Raw genomic sequence first — 19,500 nt, forward strand, 5'->3', positions numbered from 1 at the left:
AGTGCCGACGGCTCATAAAGCGATAGACGACGGTGACACGCTGGTTTATGGTTACAGCAGCGCGGGAAGAAAAAGCCATTTGCGAGTCGGCGCTTGTTTTGTGTAGGTATACTTGTTCTGCGTGTTCCTTCATTTTTGTGTATTTTTCCCGCGCTGTTTTAACCACGAATAAATACAAACTCGTCCAGACCGTGTCCTTGTAAGTATACCCGCTGCGTCTACATTCCCCTATGCATGACGGTCACAACTGGTGGCGACCAATATGCGTGGGCCGCGGTGTGCTCACCGAAGCGTGCAGTGCCAAGGAAGCAGCGCCGCATGCGATGGTATCCGTCAGCAAAGCGATACGCGAAGCAGTCTGAAGCGTACCATATGTTTACTGTACGCTGTCCGAGCGATATGTCAACGGCGTGCAAGTTTTCTCCGATATGGACCCAGTGGATCGACCCACCCGCGCTGCTAGCTGTCTCGATCGAGTGCTGTTGTGCGAGCGTAAGGACACACAGCCGGGTATAGGAGGTGCAGTGTTAGGTTTAAAACATTTGCGCTTAAGGGTGGTGAATTGTAAGGCCATGCCACTGTAAGTTTGAGTTTACCTCGCAACTTACCGTTTACCGAGATGCCGAGTCGACCCTCGTGACCACCTCGCCGAGTTGCACTTTCTTGCATTCAGCTGATTAAACGCATTAGTGAAGTCCAAAATTTGTATTTTATTGGACAATCAGAATATGAGCTTTAAAAAGGTTTGATACAGCATAACACTTATTACAAAACATAGCTTGCTACCTGAAGCAAGCAAAATCTTTTAACAAAAGTGATAACACATGGAAGGAGAACACACATGAAAAAGGATTCAACAAAAAAGACCAGAAAGAAGAAGAAATGCACAACTGAATTAGATCACTTTGCAACCATGAACTATTCGAACAGAGAGAGTAAAACATATATAGGAAGGCAGTAAATGGGGGCTTTGAGACAGAAAAATACTTGTGGACCGATCTTGCCAAATTGTGTGAAAGCTTTCATTTCTCGGTAGTTGTTTCTGCATCACAAAGTTGATAAAATTTAAGCGATGCAAATGCAAAGTAATTGGAGCACTGCATGGAAGTGACTTGAAAAATTGGTAACAATTGTCGCAGCTAGTGGAAAAAGTGAATCATTTTCCTCCCTTCTGCTTCATGTATTCCTTTCTGTAATATATGTAAAGAAAGAGAGCACCCTGCTGACACTGTTTCTGTTGTTGCATTGTTGTATTTGACTCTTATCTGCCTAGCCTGATAGAAATAGCATAGTTTTCTGTCCAAATTTCTATTCTGTTTGTTGTGTGCTATGTGGTACTTGTGTGCACGTCCTGTTTTATATTTGTCAAAACCACGAGCCAACCAACATAGTCTCCACATAAGACGGGCATTTGAGCTGTGCACAACTAAGGCATGATGACAGCTAAAGAATATATACAAAGCGTTCTATCTGCTCAATTAATTAGCCTTAAATGAAACAATCTAAGCTACGCAGACTATGCTCCAAGCTTTGTGAATTTGCAGTGCACCTAATTGTGTACCAGGGGACTAAAAATGTTAGGCTACATGAGGCAGCAAACCAAAAAACTAATAGTGTGCACACAAATGCTCACAAAAATCAAAAGTATCTTTTTCAATAAAAGTGGATAACACGAGGTGTGGAATGTAACCTTTGGGTATGCCAGGTCTATGCAGACAAGCACACTTTTGGTCATCACTGTACACACAAAAACAGTCTCAAGCTCACAAAAGGTATAAGGGAATCAACTTGCCTCAGCTTTCTTTGCGTGCCTTTCCTGGAGTTGCTTCCGCCTGCAGGACGCATGCTGCAGCCATTTTTTTACCATTTCTTCTATCTCGGCCAGTGTTGTTGAGAACATCTTGTTCGATCGAACAGCATCTATGCAGAATGATAGGACACATTCAGTATGAAAGCACACATGGAAAAAAGAGCCATGAATGGTCGATATTGTAATAAGTCTGGTTGGTAGATCATAATCTGGGAATGCAGCATGAGGAAACACGGATGGGAACAAAATTGGAATGGGCTGGCACGTACTTTTTTATTGCCATTGTGAAAATTGTTTTCCAAATGCATCAGCATGCAATTAGATTTTGATATTACTTAAGCAATACTAGTTGGACTTCCATAAATTTTTGCTAAAAGTTGTATAATGCATGCTAAAGTACTTCTATGCAGAAAGTCCAGGCAACTATTTGTAAAAATAACAAGAACAGGGTGCCTGGTTATGAGAAATGCTCATAAATTTGTAACAGAAAGTAAAGCTCCACATTCTAGAGAAAGCGTTACACAGCGTTACTGAATTCAGTCTGAAGTGATGCAGTGAGAACCATCAGTTATTAAGCAGTAGATGACACAATCAGCAGCAAAAAACAAGTAGAAACAACACTAAATGAACTGCTAATACAGGTCAGAAAAAGTTAACATGCTAAAGCACATCCTTGAGGCATGCCTGAAAGGATTGGAACACCATAAGAGTTGGTTGCATTAACAGTCAAATGATGTGCAGTTAGAAAGAAAGTCAGCAACGCTGTAGAAAACCAAATAGTCATTGTTGAGGTGCCTTAGTCTTATTGTAGAAACCTGGAGTTTAACATAGAAACATGCCTTGGAGACGTCTAAAATCAAAGCTCTTTCCAGACCCAGAAGCTATAAATGTATGTTAATCACTACCGAACATTATAAATTGTGCTTCATGAAAGCATTTGCGGAACCAAAGTTGGGACGTGTGAGAAAACAGGTTTAACTCAAGTGAGTTAATTACGCCAGTGAAACGTGATTGCTTGAATTTTTATGCGTTATGTTAAGACGAAAGATGTGGCAGTAGTTGGCAATTAGCCTGTCTTTAATGAAGAACTAGAATATATTTGGTGAAAGCTATTTGCTTTCCATAGGTCATGACTAATAACCTAAGAATGAAGCGCGAAAAACAGTTTCATACCAGCTCTTTGTCTTGATGGAGCAAATGCAGCTAGTGAGTGACAACATACAGACAGCCTCTTTTCTGAACATGCTCTCCAAAATACCTGAAAATGAACAGGAGAGAAGAATGGTCACACCCAGTTGCATTACAGGTTTACAATTTGCAACTCTCATTTTATATAATGTAACCCCGTACTGGGGCACACGAACAGTAGCAAGAATTTTCTCAGCACTACTTGCATTGACACACTGCAATAAAAAGATATTTTCAGCAAAAGTTATAGAAACCACAAGCTGAAAGACAAAAACAGTCAAGAACCAAATATCATGAAGTGAGCAACAACTGAAATAGGAGAAAATTACAAATAAGAAAGAACCCACAAAGGTTTTTTACAAGCACAAAGATGAAAAAGCAATGTCAGATCGCAAAAGGCAAATTTAAACAGAAGAGCTTGACTAAAAGCAAAGCCCAGTTAGTTTTGAAGAGAAGAGCTGCAACGAATGGGGACCCGTTAGCAAATTTTACACCAACACAAGATCTGCCAAAACTGTCTTCTTGAGCCGCCGGAGACTGGAAACTCTACCTTTGTAGTGAGGGTCATAGCATGCCAGGCGGCCGCCACAGGTATTCCCGCGCCACTACTGTACCATGCCTCCGCTTCAGGGACAAATCCAGTTAACTAAACGCCACGCATTTTTAAGCTATATATGCACTCCACGAACTGATAAACCGACTGGTGAAATCGCCAGCACGAAAACTGCACAATGCCACAAACGAACACTAACACTTGTTTGAGAGAAAAGTGTGCAAAAACTCACCATTATTGCCGTTCTTCACGTAGTCCCCCAGTACACTGCACAATGCTGGCACAGGACGGTATATACGACGCGTACAAGCTTGCCGCCACAACGAAGAAAATGTGAACACGCGAAAAAATAAAATGTGCAAACGAACGCTGAAAGGGACCAAGAAAACGTCGCTTCGCGGCCGCCGATGGCCGCCGCGGCTAATGATGATGCCCATGGCCGTTGGGCTGCCTAATATCAATACAGTTCTAGTTGCGGTTCTGGTTTGAAATTCGCGGCGTTTGTGGGTTTCAGTCTAACTTGAGAAGTTTCTTCAAATAATCGTACTTCACATGCATTTGCTTGCATAAAATAAAATCAAAGCATGTAATTGCTGACTGCCTAAATAATTCATTCCTGAAAACTTCAGATTGCGAAAGCAAAAAAAATTAAAATTTAAAGGCAACATAATTTTAATGTGTTTTCTGGTAAGCTGTTGGCACATTTCCAAATCTTCCACTGTGCTGAAAGAAAAACATGTATGAATGTCATCTGAATATGCACTAACTGATATCTGAATCCGATAGTCCTCTCAACAGGCAGAGGATGTCGATACATAGACATTGGACGTTAGGACCATTAGTGGACATCCTCTGCATATTCATGGTTTGCTGGGTACAAAGCTATTTTTTTCAATACTCAGTATGACAGGTTGTAATGTACTCTAAATTGTGAGCGGCCGTTTGTATAGCATTTTATTTTGACAAAGTCAGACATGAAAGTCTGTTACATGTAAGATTCTTATTCAGCTCATATTGCGGCAGCAAGCTGCAGTGTCAATATGAAGCATGGGACCCCTATGGGCTGCTTGCCTTCATACTCTACGGTAAATTAAGACATCTGCTGACGAAAACCAAGTGTGATTTTTGAATTCTCACTGTCGCATCAGTCACTGCCCCTTGAATTGAGTTATTTTTTTAAACATCTGCCGGACCTGAGCAGTGTGCAGGCTCTCGGTTGCCTGCTTGCCAACATGAAACAAGCGCATGTTGATGTAATTTCCTACAACACTTCTGACAAGGTGTATGTAATGTTTGTCGAGTGGAGAGTTGTCGAACATGTGCTCATGAAGTCCATTGAAGAGCTCTCTACCGTGGAATGCGTAAAGAACCTCGAGGAGGAGATCAGTGAGTAGTGTTCTTGATGGCAATTTGTTCAGGCGCACTGCCGTCCTGATCACCGCCTCCGATTTTGGACAGATCTTCAGTACACTTTCTGATGGGTATTTCAGCCCTCCTCTGCTTTTGCTCTTAATTAGTGAGTAAATGTTTCCTCGTTCTGTTGTGAGTAGTGCACTTGTGCAGTGCTCACAAGTCAGCTTTGCAGCCAATTTATGAGCTACATAGCCTGCCATGTAAGCCACAATTCGGCCTCCACATTCACTGATGTAGCCTGGAGCTATGATGTAGTCATGGTCTGCAGCTGTTAGCTGAGACTGCTGAACAGCATCACTGTCTAGAAGTTGCCTCCTTGGTGCAGATATATTCAAGACCTGAGAAGAAATAACTGTTGCACTGCTGCATGACAATATGGAGATGCTGTCCAGGCTCAGACAGTTGCCTGTTGATACATCAGCCAGTTCACTTTGAACAATCATTTTTTTGAAGGCAGCACGAAACTGCTGTGTAGTAGGGTTGTCATTATGCCCGCCATGTGCTCGAATCAGGCCAAAAAACGGTTCCAAATGGTCCTGGCAAATTTTGTGGGCCGGAATGTACTTCAGCACTCGTTTTTCAGTGACAAGAAAACGAAAAAGACTAATCAGGCTTTGCATGCAGATGATAAAACCTAAGAAACCTGTCTTTCGGTTTGTTTCAATCATTCGTCTTCCATTTGCAGACTCCTTCAAGGAAGAGAGGTAATAGGTTGTGGTTTTGAACATGCCTTCGAAAGCTTCAATGTTCTTTTCATTTATAGGTTTCTTCCAACCTTTCTGATATGGGCTTCTAGAATTTAGGGCATCAAATGTGTCATTAATTTTCACCAAATAATTCTCTGTTGCCTGTGTGCCAGAAAAATCTTCCAGGTCAAGTTCCCTGCACACGGCTAGTGCTGTCGCAACAGAAGTGCTCATTACTTGGGCAGCAAGTCTAACTTTCATGGGCTGCCGCTGCCACTCAATCTGAGCTCTGCGCAACTTGTTAGCCAAATGTAGGCCTTCTTTCTGCAGCACAGTATGCAGCCGCTCAATATGCTCCCATGACACTGTCCTTCCTTGGTGGTCAATAAAGTACCTCTTGTGTGCAAGTGCATTCCTCACAAGTTTTAGCATACGGCAGGGATCCAAAAAAGGTGCCACTGGTTCCTGGGTAGCCGGGTGTCGAAAGGTTGTTTTTAGGTCTCCCACATGTTGGAAATCACACCCAAGCTCTTGCAACATAGCCAGATTTGCGGGCGTACCATCACAAGTGAGTGAAGCAGCCATAGCTCCAGCATCATGTGCCTTATGAAGGCACTGGGTGACAAGGTTAGCCCTCTGTGTTCCAATTAGGCCATCAACTAGGAAGTACCCAAGGGGCAACTTCCATCGCCCATTAATAGCCACAGCCATTATAACGAATGCAGCCTTTGCTTGTGGCAAAGAGTCGCTGTCAATGCCACTGCCGAAGTCGACAAACCCTTCAAAGTTGCGTTTGTTCCACTGGATGTTTTGCCGAATAGCCATTTCATACACCATGAGGCTACAAACTGTTCGGTGCCCCTTGCTTGCTGGTTCAGCACACTTCATTTTTAGTGCATTGAAAGCTTCTGTTGACAGTCCTGCCTGGCCATCAACAGTCTCATACCATTTTCGCAGAGTTCTGGGATGTGGGAGGCACGTGTCAAAAATTTTCCTCACATACTGATAGGCTCGTGGGGAATAGAAATTTAGAGTTAACGCAAAGGTTCTCAGTTCAGGGGAGTACTGCTTTGGAGTGCCAATTCCACCATGCTTTCCGACTTGTCTTTCACGTAGGTGCTTATTTACTTTACCCAGGCCATCTAAAACAGACACTTGCTCTGTCAGGAGGATATTCTACTTAGTTAAAGCTGACAAAACAAATTTTAGTTCCGTATTTTTCTTTTGCAGTCTCCGCCTTTTTTGCTGTAGCCTTTTTATGTTTTTTTTGACTGAGCATGCATTGCAGAAAACCATGCAGCCCTTGCTCTCAAGTAAGCTTTTTCGAGTGTGTCCTCCTATGAAGAGAGATAGAAAATGCAATGCATCAGTAGAACAATGCACACCCAAGCCTTGCATACCACCCGGTCAAAAAATCCTTCAAAGTTCCATCAACGATTCTTGACTGTCATTCAAGATTTCTTAAATGCACCTCTACATGCACATGCGTTATTCTGAATGTCCTGAGGGAGTCTGCATTGGCAGCTCTGACGGTACCGGTGCGACCCTGAACGTGCTGAAGGAATCTCCATTGGCAGCCCTGACTGTATCGGCGCGACTCTGACGGTCCTGCAGAAATCTGGCATGACTCTGAACGTTCTGAAGGAATCTTCATTGGCAGCCCTGGCTGAACCGGCGTGACTCTGGCGGTCCAACAGGAATCTGAGTGCAGCTGCTCTGTCTGATGGAGCCTTTCTGACGGCCCTCTTTGGGCTCCGTCTGCAGGCTGTGTCGCTTTAGGCACGAAAATAATACTCCTAGCATCGAAGATTAATTGCACGAATACCAGTCTGTATAGCATATATCTTGTAGTACCAGCACGACTGCTCACAAATGGCAGAAAGTTAGCCAGCTGGATGCATATGCGAGCTATACGATCGCGATCGGTAAGCGTTCTATATATTACGCACATAACTTGTACGATCACGGACGTTTGTTTCTAGCACTCATTAAGAATGAACGAGCTTCCGATAGGGCATCTGTCCTGCATACGAACGGAACCAGTCGTGATGGAGCACATTTTGCACTCTCGGTAATTGCAGCCGTTTTTCGATCTAATTCGTTTCGTCTGCTCGCTCGCCTACAATGAAACTGTGCGCCTTGGACACTGCGGTAACTGTTGTCTCGTGGTAAGTGCAACGGTGATATACCTTGCTCGACCGCGCGTGTCATGCAAGCCCAGGTAATCGTTCGATCGCTTCAGCTGAAGCATACGCCTGCGTTTTGCGTGCAGCAAATGAAACCGCCCTTTGACGGAAACCCGGTTTTGGCGGATTCCTTATTCATGGCTGCATGTCGTACTCGCCTCGAAGCGCCTTCGATGCGCTCGCAAGTTTAAGGGTATTGCCGCACATTATGCGAGCCTGGAATTGTCTGCGCCGTCCGGAATCGTCTGCGCCGTAATGCGCATTACGGCGCAGGCGATTCCGGGCTCGCATAATGTGCGGCGAGACCCTTAAACTTGCGAGCGCATCGAAGGCGCTTCGAGGCGAGTACGACATGCAGCCATACAGATTAAGCTAATCGTGAATGACGCCCGAAGGCGCGTTGACGAAAAGATTAAAATTGCATGCCATGTGACAGTTATCTAGTGAGATGTAACTCAAGATCACAGCAACACATGCCCCTCAAAGGAGGCCCTAGCTCCATCGGCCACGAATTGCCATGGCGCTGGATTTGTAAATAATCCGGCGCCCGCACTTAATTTCTAGTTCTTCGCATGTATGTGTCACATGTACGTACTATAGCAGGGAATAGGGATTACCAGCGCGTCATAACAACCAGGCGGCACCATCGGCTGGACACCATTTAAGGCCCATTTAATTGCCCTAGCATGTTTCAGTTAATTGCATATGTGTATATAGCTCCAGGGTATACATTCACAGCAGTAATACAGTATTGCTTCTGTAGACAGTTTTGAGTTTTCCGCACTCACAAATATGATTTATTACACATTCTGGATCACAACATCAAAGCAGATCGGGAAGTAATAAATGGGAAAATGAGCATGTTAGAATTGAAAATGCATATGTGAGCAAATTATGATGAAAAGTACAATGCATTCATTATAATTAAATAAAACAGCAAACATCTCAAACACACGGCAAAACAAGGAGAAAGCATAATCAGCTTATGAGGATGCAAGGTAAGGTGTATAATATTCTTGTATCATATTGTCACGTAGCAGTTGGTACAGGTAGCGCCGCGTCCAGACGGCAGAGGAACACCAACACCGAGATGATGCCAGCGCACACCGAGACGGCCAGGATGGAACGTCGAGCTTCGTCTTCTTCAGCAGCGAACCGCGTGGCGCACGAGCTGCGTGCCGAACAGCCGCCGAGCGGCTATTGTTGTAGACGCGGCATTACCCTCCCTCTCGGAAAGAGCATCGGCCCGATGCTTTAACAAGAAAATAGGGAGAAAGAAGCAAAAAAACAACAGAGTAACGCACAGCACGTAGTCACTGAATGTCTCGCGAAAAATAGGGCTTCATCCGCACTACATGAACAATCTCTGGTCTCTGCTGACGGCGAGTAGTCCGGGAAGCCCCATCAGGGAGGACTTCATAGGTTACGTCGCTTAGTTGACGGAGAACTCGGTAGGGGCCGAAATACTGCTTGAGCAGTTTTTCGGAAAGGCCACGGCGTCGAATGGGGGTCCATACCCACACTTTGTCGTCCGGGGCGAACGTCATCAGTCTGTGGCGGCGGTTGTAACGTCGGGCGTCACGGTCTTGTTGGTTCAGGATGCGCACTCTTGCAAGTTGTCGAGCTTCTTCTGCGCGAAGCGTGAACTCCTCGGCGCCAACGTCGGGGTCGCGGCCATCATGGGGCAGCATTGCTTCCAACATTGTCGACACTTCGCGGCCGTACAACAGACAGAAGGGCGTCCTCCGCGTGGTTTCCTGTTGAGCCGTGTTATACGCGAAAGTAATATATGGCAGGATATTGTCCCAAGATCGATGCTCAACGTCAACATACATGGACAGCATGTCGACGAGAGTTTTGTTGAGGCGCTCGGTCAGGCCATTCGTCTGGGGATGGTAGGCGGTTGTTTTCCTGTGAGTAGTGCCACTCAGCCGCATGAGGGATTCCAAGAGTTTGGCAGTGAAAGCGGTGCCTCTATCCGTGATAATTAGTGCTGGAGCGCCATGCCGGAGGACGATGCGTTCCACGAAAAATTTCGCAGCCTCGGCTGCTGTGCCGCGCTGGAGGGCCTTGGTTTCAGCGTAGCGCGTAAGGTAATCAGTAGCGACGATAATCCACCGGTTTCCCGAAGATGAAGTTGGAAAAGGGCCGAGAAGGTCCATGCCAACTTGCTCAAACGGGAGTCTGGGCACTTGAACGGGATGTAAAAGTCCAGCTGGCTTGACAGGGGGCGTTTTTCGTCGTTGACAATTACGGCACGTGCGCACATAGTGTCGTACAGTCGCCGCAAGCTTAGGCCAGTAATAGCTCTTTTTGATCCGAGCCAGAGTGCGGGCGTAGCCGAGGTGACCTGCGGTGGGCTCGTCGTGACACGCCTGCAAGATTTCTTCACGGAGATTCGTTGGAACGACGAGGAGGTAGTCGCTTCCGGTTGGAGAAAAGTTGGCTTTGTACACCACGTTGTTGCGCAGACAAAAGGAGGACTGGGTTCTTGCGAAGGGCTGGGGAACCTCCTCGGTACGGGCTTCCAGGAAGTCGATGAGAGGTTTCAGCGCCGGGTCCTCACGTTGCTGACTGGAAATAGTCGCTGCGTCTACGGCTGCGATGAGAGGAAAGTTTGGTTCGTCGTCGTCGCGCGCAGCCTCGACTGGATATCTGGACAAGCAGTCGGCATCGTTGTGCTGGCGCCCTGATTTATAAACGATGGACATGTCAAACTCCTGAAGGCGTAAGCTCCAACGCGCAAGGCGGCCAGAGGGATCCCGTAAGTTCGTCAACCAGCAAAGAGAGTGGTGGTCGGTTACAACTTGAAAATGCCGGCCGTACAGGTAAGGTCGAAATTTTGTCACAGCCCATACCACGGCAAGGCATTCTTTTTCGGTCGTGGAATAATTAGATTCGGCGCGAGACAGAGTGCGGCTGGCGTATGCTATTACGCGCTCAGCGCCGTCCTGCCACTGGACGAGTACAGCACCGATACCCACGTTGCTGGCATCTGTGTGGACGAGAGTCTCCGCACGAGAATCGAAATGACCAAGGACAGGCGTGGTTTGCAAGCGTCGCCGTAATTCATCAAATGCCTGCTGCTGCTGTTCTGTCCACGTGAATGGGACGTCCTCTCTTGTAAGATGCGTCAACGGTGCAGCAAGTCGGGAAAAGTTGGCAATGAACCGCCGGTAATACGCGCAAAGGCCCAAAAAACGCCGGACCGTTTTCTTGTCCGAAGGAGTTGGAAAGTTGGCGACGGCAGCTGTTTTAGCAGGATCCGGCCGGACTCCACGATGGCTGACGACATGGCCCAGGAAAAGGAGCTCCTCATAACCAAAGTGGCATTTCTCGGGCTTCAACGTCAGGCCGGCAGATCGTATAGCCTGTAGCACGGTCAAGAGGCGCTGGAGGTGTTCTTCGAACGTTGGCGAAAATACAACAACGTCGTCCAGGTATACCAAGCACGTCTGCCATTTCAGGCCCGACAAAACAGCGTCCATCATTCTCTGAAATGTTGCTGGAGCTGAACACAAACCGAAAGGAAGGACCTTGAACTCATAAAGGCCATCCGGCGTCACGAACGCTGTCTTCTCGCGATCCCGTTCGTCAACTTCGATCTGCCAGTAACCACTTTTTAAGTCCAGCGAAGAAAAGTAGCGCGCGTGCCGCAACCGGTCAAGAGAGTCGTCAATGCGTGGTAACGGGTAGACGTCTTTCTTGGTAACCTGGTTAAGCTTCCGGTAGTCAACGCAAAATCGCAGACTACCATCCTTCTTCTTAACCAAAACCACAGGCGAAGCCCACGGGCTCCTCGACGGCTGAATAACACCATCCTGCAGCATCTCTTTGACTTGTTCAGCTATGGCTTCACGCTCCCGCAGTGAGACACGGTATGGGTTTTGCCGAATTGGTCGGGTACTGCAGTCCGTAATGATGCGGTGCTTAGCGAGAGGCGTCTGTTTGACTGCCGACGTAGACGAGAAACAGTCTTGGAACTGATGCAGTAGGCCGACTAGGCTCTCCCTATCGGCTGGGGTTAAGCCTGGGTTCACGTCGAGCATCGGCTGAGGTGTGCAAGAATTGGACGTTTCGCTCTGGAGGGCAAGGCAGTCGTTAATTTCGGCGATGCCCTCGAAGTATGCGACCGCAGTGCCCTTGGCGATGTGTTGCCGTTCGGTCCCGAAATTCGTTAGAAGGACATCTGCTAGGCCGTTCCGTAGCGTGACGATACCTCTGGCGATGCAGACCCCATGGGAGAGCACAAGCGCAGTGTTCTGTTCTGCTACGCCGTCAGCACTGCACAGGTCGTCACAAATGACGGTAACGAGGGCACAGGATCGCGGAGGGACGGTCACATCGGCGTCGATTATGCGCAGGGCCACTCTGCGTGGTTCGGTGTCGGCTGGAATCGTTCCAGGGGTCGAAAATGTTACCAGACGATCAGGAAGGTTTATAATAGCACCATGCTCACGCAAGAAGTCCATTCCGAGAATCAGGTCTTTGCAGCAGTGCGGCAGAACAACAAAAGTGCCAACAAAAGCAGAATTGCCAATGGTGACTCGAGCAGTGCATCTTCCGACAGGCGTCATGAGGTGACCGCCAGCAGTACGAATTTGAGGTCCATCCCAGGCTGTCTTTACCTTGCTGAGGAGATCCGCGAGGTGCTTGCTTATGATCGAAAAGTCCGCGCCTGTATCGACTAAAGCAGTCACTGGGTGCCCGTCAACGTGAATGCGGAGGTCGGCGCTAACTGCATCGGTGTCAGGGAAACTCGGGTTCACAGAATCGTGCTGCGGCGGCGTCGGGATCTCGGCATCGCGCTCCGGCGGCGTTCGGGGGTCTTCGTTATATCCGCTGTCAGCAACCTTCCCCCCTGAGGTCGCCGCTTTCAGTTTCCCCGGCGCGGGCTTGGAGACCTGCCCCGCAGTCCATCTGAGAAAGGCTGGCGGCTGGGCGACGTGACGCGTGCGGGAGACGGAGATCGGGGTCGGCGGTTAGAGGTGGTGTCATGGGCAGTAAGGTACTCCTCTATTTCTAGGGGTCGCTCACCGAAACGGGGACAAGGAGCGTTACGTGGAAAACCCCGGAGGCCGATTTCACGGTATGGGCAACGGCGATACAGGTGGCCGGCTTCCCCGCAATGGTAACAGAGCGGCTTCTGATCAGAAGTGCGCCAAACAGCCGCCTTCCGGGCCGGTGGGCGCATGGCAGGTCCTCGCTGAGGCCGCTGGTAGAATGACGGTGGCGGAGCGGTTGGCGGCGGCGGGTGGTACGGCAAGCGTTGCACAGGTGGCAACTCGGAACGGAGAGCCGCGGCGTAGCTCATGGGGCGTGGCTCCGGCATGACTGGAGGAGGCGGTGAAAATGCTTGACGAATCTCGTCGCGCACAACCTCGGTAAGAGCCGCAGCCGTCGGGTCAGACGAGGCAAGGGTCAGTTTCTGCAGCTCTTCACGGACCACGGCGCGTATGAGCTCACGCAGCGACGCATTGTCGCTGGACACGCTCAAAGAAGCCGCACTGGCGCTTGGCTCACCGCACAAGGAGTCATTTCGGCGGTAGCGTTGATGCAAGGCCCGCTCAATGGCGGTCGCCTCTTTGATGAAGTCGGCTACCGTCTGCGGGGGATTCCGGACCAAACCAGCGAAGAGTTGGTCCTTCACACCTTGCATCAGGTGGCGGAGCTTCGCGGATTCCGCCATATCTGGGTCAGCGCGCCGACAAAGACGGGTCACGTCCTCGGCGAACATGGCAACTGTCTCATTAGGCTTTTGGACGCGAGCGTCCAGGAGGCGCCGCGCACGATCCCGGCGGTCCGTGCTAGCAAAGGTGTCCCGGACCTGCTGGCGGAAGGTATCCCAGCTTTGGAGATCGGCCTCCCTGTTCTCGAACCAAATCTTGGCTCCATCTTCGAGGGCGAAATACACGTTCCGCAGCTTCTGCGCAGGGCTCCATTGGTTGAAATCGGCAACCCGCTCAAACTGGTCAAGCCAGTCTTCAACGTCTTCGAAAGTGACGCCATGGAAGCTGGCTGGCACGCGGGGTTGCTGGAGCGTAAAGTGTGAAGCGCTAGCCTGAGCCATGGTGGTATGCTCACCAGGTCGATGAGTGCGTGCCTCTTGTGGGAGGAGACCAAACTCTGGGACCAGTCCCAGGAGGCGGCGGCTGCTGCGGTGAACGGGCGTGCAGACAAGGGGTAGCTGGTCAGGACTCGATGAGCGGCTGTCTGAAGAGGTGTTGGACATGGGACGTCGAGCCAGCACCTCCACCAGTGTCACGTAGCAGTTGGTACAGGTAGCGCCGCGTCCAGACGGCAGAGGAACACCAACACCGAGATGATGCCAGCGCACACCGAGACGGCCAGGATGGAACGTCGAGCTTCGTCTTCTTCAGCAGCGAACCGCGTGGCGCACGAGCTGCGTGCCGAACAGCCGCCGAGCGGCTATTGTTGTAGACGCGGCAATATAAAGGCAATCAGTGGATTTCATGTTATATAGCCTATGGGCCGAACAAAGTGGTCACTTACATTATTTGCACTACACACTTTCAAGTGAAAAACTGGCCTTATTAAACAGTTGATATAAGCGGCAGCTACTACAATTGTTTGGTCTGATCCAGACTCCCACCAATTGCTAGGTGCAATCCATAGTAGGCTTTTAGTACAGATGAATAAAAAGACTGTCGGGCATTACAGACATGCTTGTGTTTGCAGTGATGTTATGAATAGACACAATGTAGTGAAATAGTGCAATCATTAATGGGAAAGGAGACTGGATGCTCAGGCAAACAAAAAAAGAGCATGAGGCCATGTGCCATTATTGATTTTCTTCACAATACTGAGACCAATCACAGGACTCAATGTAGGCCGGGCAAGAAAATGGTTTTCCACCACACACTTATATCCAAATAAGAAACAGTGCAGCACGTGTTTTCCCCAAAAGAACATGTATTCAAGAGTTCCATCCCACGCAGCTGATGGTCACAGTCTTCCGGGACAAACTGGCATTGTGTCTGTAAACTTCATGCCTCAAGACAAAAATTGTGCCGCTATAAACCACAAACATTTAGAATGGCTGTGGTATTCTAATCATAATGAAGGGGATGATGACAATGTACCTACAGTTGCTTCAACAATGCCAGGGTCTACAGCATGCATACCCTCTCCTCGCTTTTGGTAATATTGAAGTGCTCTGGAACATTCCCTGTGTAGCATGGGTGAGGCGACCAGTGAGTTTCACTTGTTCCATTATGTGAAGAAACATCCTGCAGGAAAATGGTTCACTGACACAACACAAAGTGACACAAGGTATGATGAGGTTTACAGGGCTGGCAGAGTGTTAATTTTATGGCCATGGCATTCAGAAGTGGGTTGGCAGCCTAAACGAGGGCTTGAATAATGCAGAAAATGTGTGGTAAAATGAAGAAATGTGGTTACCTTTGGATTGTGCTGAATAGGAGCATTACACAGCCATGCAGGCTGTTTTTACATTTTTGTACTGTTTACTTTCTAGACATATCACAAAAATTCCTCTTTAATGCATTTGTGTAAATATTTGGCATTTGAGTTCTTATGAAATGACCTTTTGTCGCACTCTAAAGGAGCAGCATAATCATTAACTGTGATGAGTTTTGTGGCCACAAATTTTAAAATAGCCTCTAAGGTGGCTTGGTGGTTTGCGGTCTTTGGCGGCTGACCCAAAAGATGTGGCTTTGATCCTGGCCGTGGCAGTCACATTTTGATCGAGGTGAAATGCTGCGCGATGTCAGTGTACGTTAAAGAACACCAGGTGGTCAAAATTATATGGAGCCCTTTATTATAGCTATGCCATTCCTCATAGCCTGAGTCCTCTTGGGATGTTAAACCCCATAAAACCATAAAACTAATTTGAAAAAAATAAACACACTAATGGGGTATCGAAAGGTAAACAAAAATAATATTACACTGAAACCACCTTCACTACTGTATCAGTCCCTTTCCTTTTGATTAGGCACATCACACAAGTACGAGACATTATTCACATTAAAGAAAACACATTGCACGGCCACATCATCAAAAGGATACAAACAATTATTCTGAGCACCTGGTGGATGTTGACACCGCTTAATGTGTGGCATATCAAACACAAGTGGCGAGGTAATCAATCTTTGAGAGTGCAAATATATACAGTTTGTGATTACATAAATTCCAAGTACATAACAATAAGAACCGTCCACCATTTTTACATAGCAAGAACATGTCTTCTTTGGTGTTAAATAATCTGAACTGTGTACAATAATGCCACCGATTTGCGCGCGATAATACTTGGACATCTCAGGAATGCAGCCAAAGCGTGAATTTAAAACAGTTCTCAGATGTTCAGAACAACCTGAAATAGGTTGTGGCATGCCAAGAGGACATATTTGGTGGCTCTTTTTGTACTGAGCAGTAATATCTTTTTTGGCACCAGCCAAATGAGCTGGAAGTTGCAAGTGCCTGCCCAAACTCCGATAGGTTTGGTGCATAATGCACCGTTCAGCAGTCTGCATGGGAACAAGCTTGGCTGCTGACACAAGCCGCAGTGCATGGCCAATCCCATCTTCAAAAGGAAATGTGGACATTCCCCACAATGGGCCAAACATACGTGTAGCTTTGGAAAGGTGAAGCAGTTGATGAACATTGAAAGTCATCACTGCATTGCCATAGAACCTATCTACCTGTTCAACGAATGACAACAGCAACCTTTCAGCTACACAGATGTCACTCTCAGTTACAGTGTCTTTTAACAACATAAACACTGCCTTTACAAGTAGTGAAAAGTGTACCTAGTATGGCCGAGGCAGGAGATCGGATAAACATAGAACACTATAAAACAAAAGCCAGTAACGCCATTCAGTTGCTTTCCAGGAAGCACGCTCCGAGAGGGGTCGCCCAATCCTCGAGAAGGTGATGGGAGGTCTTATTAATCGCAATCTGGAATCTAACAGCCTGACATGCCGCCCGACATAGAATGCAGAGCCTGTTAGAGACAGCCAGAGGTCAACAAGTTGTTTCGTCACACCCTCGAGGATGCAATGCATGTAGTCCGGAGGTAGGCCCCACACAAGGTCAAGGCCCTTCAGTTTTATCAACGAAGATAGCCCCTTAAAACCTTCGACTGCTACTTGCTGTACCCCTGCTTGTCGCTTGGCTTCCAGGACACGCCCATGGGTCCGTTCACAGGCTAGCTGGCCGGGGTACAGGTACTTGACCGTGCCTGTAAAAATTGCATGTAGGCGTCAATTCCTTTTCATTAATAATCTGACCCACAAAATTCAGCCTAAACCTTCCAAATGCAACACTGCACCTAAAGCTTGCAGCACTTTGTGTATTATATAGAAAGACATGTTCAATTTATATTTTTAGCTGCACAATAAATTTCCAGTAATTAAGGAGCTTAGCTTTTCCAGAACATAGAAATATGCATTTTATGACATTTAAAACATTGCTCATGTGATTAACAATAAACCTCATGCATCTGTTACAGAGCAATAAGTAGGGACTGTACACAGGACCTAAAATGAATGCCTAACTGCTTGGTATAAGTGTTTTGCTTTTGCTTACCATTAAATCCACACTTTCATAATACCACTATGACACCTAATTGTCAGTTAGTCAATATTGCTGCGGACCCATTAAGAAATGAACCCCTTTGAAAGTGTGAATTAAACTTACCATCAACACATGTACCTTCCTCAAGGCACCAGCTGCACCCGTAATACCCATTAAACTGCTTAATGTTGAGGACAGATGCTCTTGCCGGCGAGTCCACACAACACATAACCGCATGTACAAATGACTTCACAATTGTTCCAGCATGGGACCAAACAACTGTCCCAATACTGTTGACCTCGTCAACAAACCTGCGCATAAAAATATGCATAGGTGGGTGGTCCTTTGCAAACCACAGCCCTGATAGTGCAACATTTTTCCACCGGAGTTCTACGGGCAGTTCGTTTACCATGACCTGAATAGGCCAGATGGAACTCTTGGACGACTCGAACACAGGCGCCCCTTCAGTGTTAAAAGTTAGTGTGATGTCACTCCATGACATGTTGAGTTGTCGCCGAATGCTTCTGTATAGGTCACCATCAGTGACATCTTTGTAGGTTCCTGGCTCACGGATCGCTGTCGAAAGCTTCTCCAGATTTTGAAACAGGACGGAGCTGTAATGCCTGATCAAATTTGTTAGTTGCTGTTTGAGGTCAAACATGACGAAAAAACTTCCCATTGCTATCAAATTTTTCACACTCATCTTCCTGTTGCAGCTGTTACATGTTATTTCACTTTTGGTAGGGACTTCATGAGTAATGCCAAGATATTCATGACAATGCCAGCAGAACAGATGCAGCCTCAGTGCTTGTTTTTTGTCCTTCCAGACCTTCCTTAGTAGATATGTAGTTGGTGGCACAACCAGTTCTCCAAAGAGGGCGTTGAGAAGGACAAGGAGGCCCCTAACCTGTGACCAAGTGAGCCCTGCTGTCACGATGTACGCTAAGATTAACAGCAGTGCTTGTGCTTTTGTTGTGGACTGATGTGGCAGCTTTTCCTGAGAAAGTTTTCTAAGGTAGGCCTCGAAGTCGTCAGAGAAGTCTGGGTTGTCAGTTTCATTTCCCTCAACATCATCACAGTTTTCTCTCATGTCTTCATTTACGGTGTATTCCACACATTCTTTGTCTGAAGTGTCCGTGCTGTAGCCTGTCTGACAGTCCTGGCCACCATCACTGGCAAAGGCAGCACTTTCATCTTCATATGTAAGAGGATTTGCAGCATCATTTGGGGCTGTCCGTGGGCTGATATGAGTCAAGCCTGTACTTGGGCCTTCACCGCCACCAACACTCGGAGATTCACTCTCACTGCCTTCACGCTGGCTTGAACCTTCAGCTGCCTGGTTCTGACTGTCCTGCAAATGAAAATAAACATCATGTGGCTTGCAATAAATATGAACAATTTGAATTTGTGCGTGCATAGATTATCCAACTTTTTATCCCTCACCAACTGCATTTTGCCCAATAAAGAAAGTTCCCAATGGTTGAAGTATGTGTAGCCATGCTGACAATAACAATACATGCTCCTTATGAGGAAAATGAGATTTTAGCCAGCTGTATACAACTTGAAAATGGTGCTGTCCATAGGGAATGCACTCGAAGAAAGAAAGGCAGAAGAGTGCAAAAAAAGAGATCAGGAAAACGTGAAAAAAAAAGCCGTCAGCTGCAGTCACAGAATTACGTGTAATCATTCAAGTGGTGAGAAAGAAACGATTCTGAAGTCTATCAAGAAAGCCAAAAGGACAAACATACTGATAAAATGCTTCAGTTACTACTAGGATACAGTAAACTGTAAACACTGAAATGTCAGTGGACTAACGCAATTGTTACAATGTGGTCTATGAGTCATGGAACAGGGAGTAGCCAAATGGCAGAGATGCTCAAATTTCTGTCATTGTTTACGGCCTCCCATTTGGTACCATACTACTCTGCACCTGTTAACTATTACCAGACATGCAATGTGAAATGAATATTGAGTACATGAACGTACCTTTACATAATATTTTCTTAACATTTCTTCACAGGCACTCAACTGCCTGTATCAAATGTGCCGGCAAAGTGAGTTTGAACGCCTTGTGACCGCAAGCAAGCTGGTGATGTTGATTTGGCACAA

At 47.1% G+C, this 19,500-nt stretch overlaps 1 long non-coding RNA gene and 1 pseudogene across 1 annotated transcript; both read right to left on the bottom strand.

Annotated features, from left to right (window-relative positions):
• Window positions 1–1,515: 1,515 nt before the first annotated feature.
• Window positions 1,516–3,843, bottom strand: LOC149326254 (uncharacterized). The gene is made up of 3 exons (XR_016286179.1): window positions 3,784–3,843; window positions 2,984–3,068; window positions 1,516–1,920 (listed from the first exon to the last, which is right to left on the bottom strand). It is a non-coding gene; the product is annotated as an uncharacterized LOC149326254 (long non-coding RNA).
• Window positions 3,844–15,788: 11,945 nt separating this feature from the next.
• On the bottom strand, window positions 15,789–18,843 carry LOC149326255 (uncharacterized; annotated as a pseudogene).
• Between the last annotated feature and the right edge of the window lie 657 nt (window positions 18,844–19,500).

The sequence above is a fragment of the Amblyomma mixtum genome, chromosome 10 (assembly GCF_055824585.1).
Source record: "Amblyomma mixtum isolate Tamu chromosome 10, ASM5582458v1, whole genome shotgun sequence".
In the NCBI taxonomy this organism is placed as follows: Eukaryota; Metazoa; Arthropoda; class Arachnida; order Ixodida; family Ixodidae; genus Amblyomma; species Amblyomma mixtum.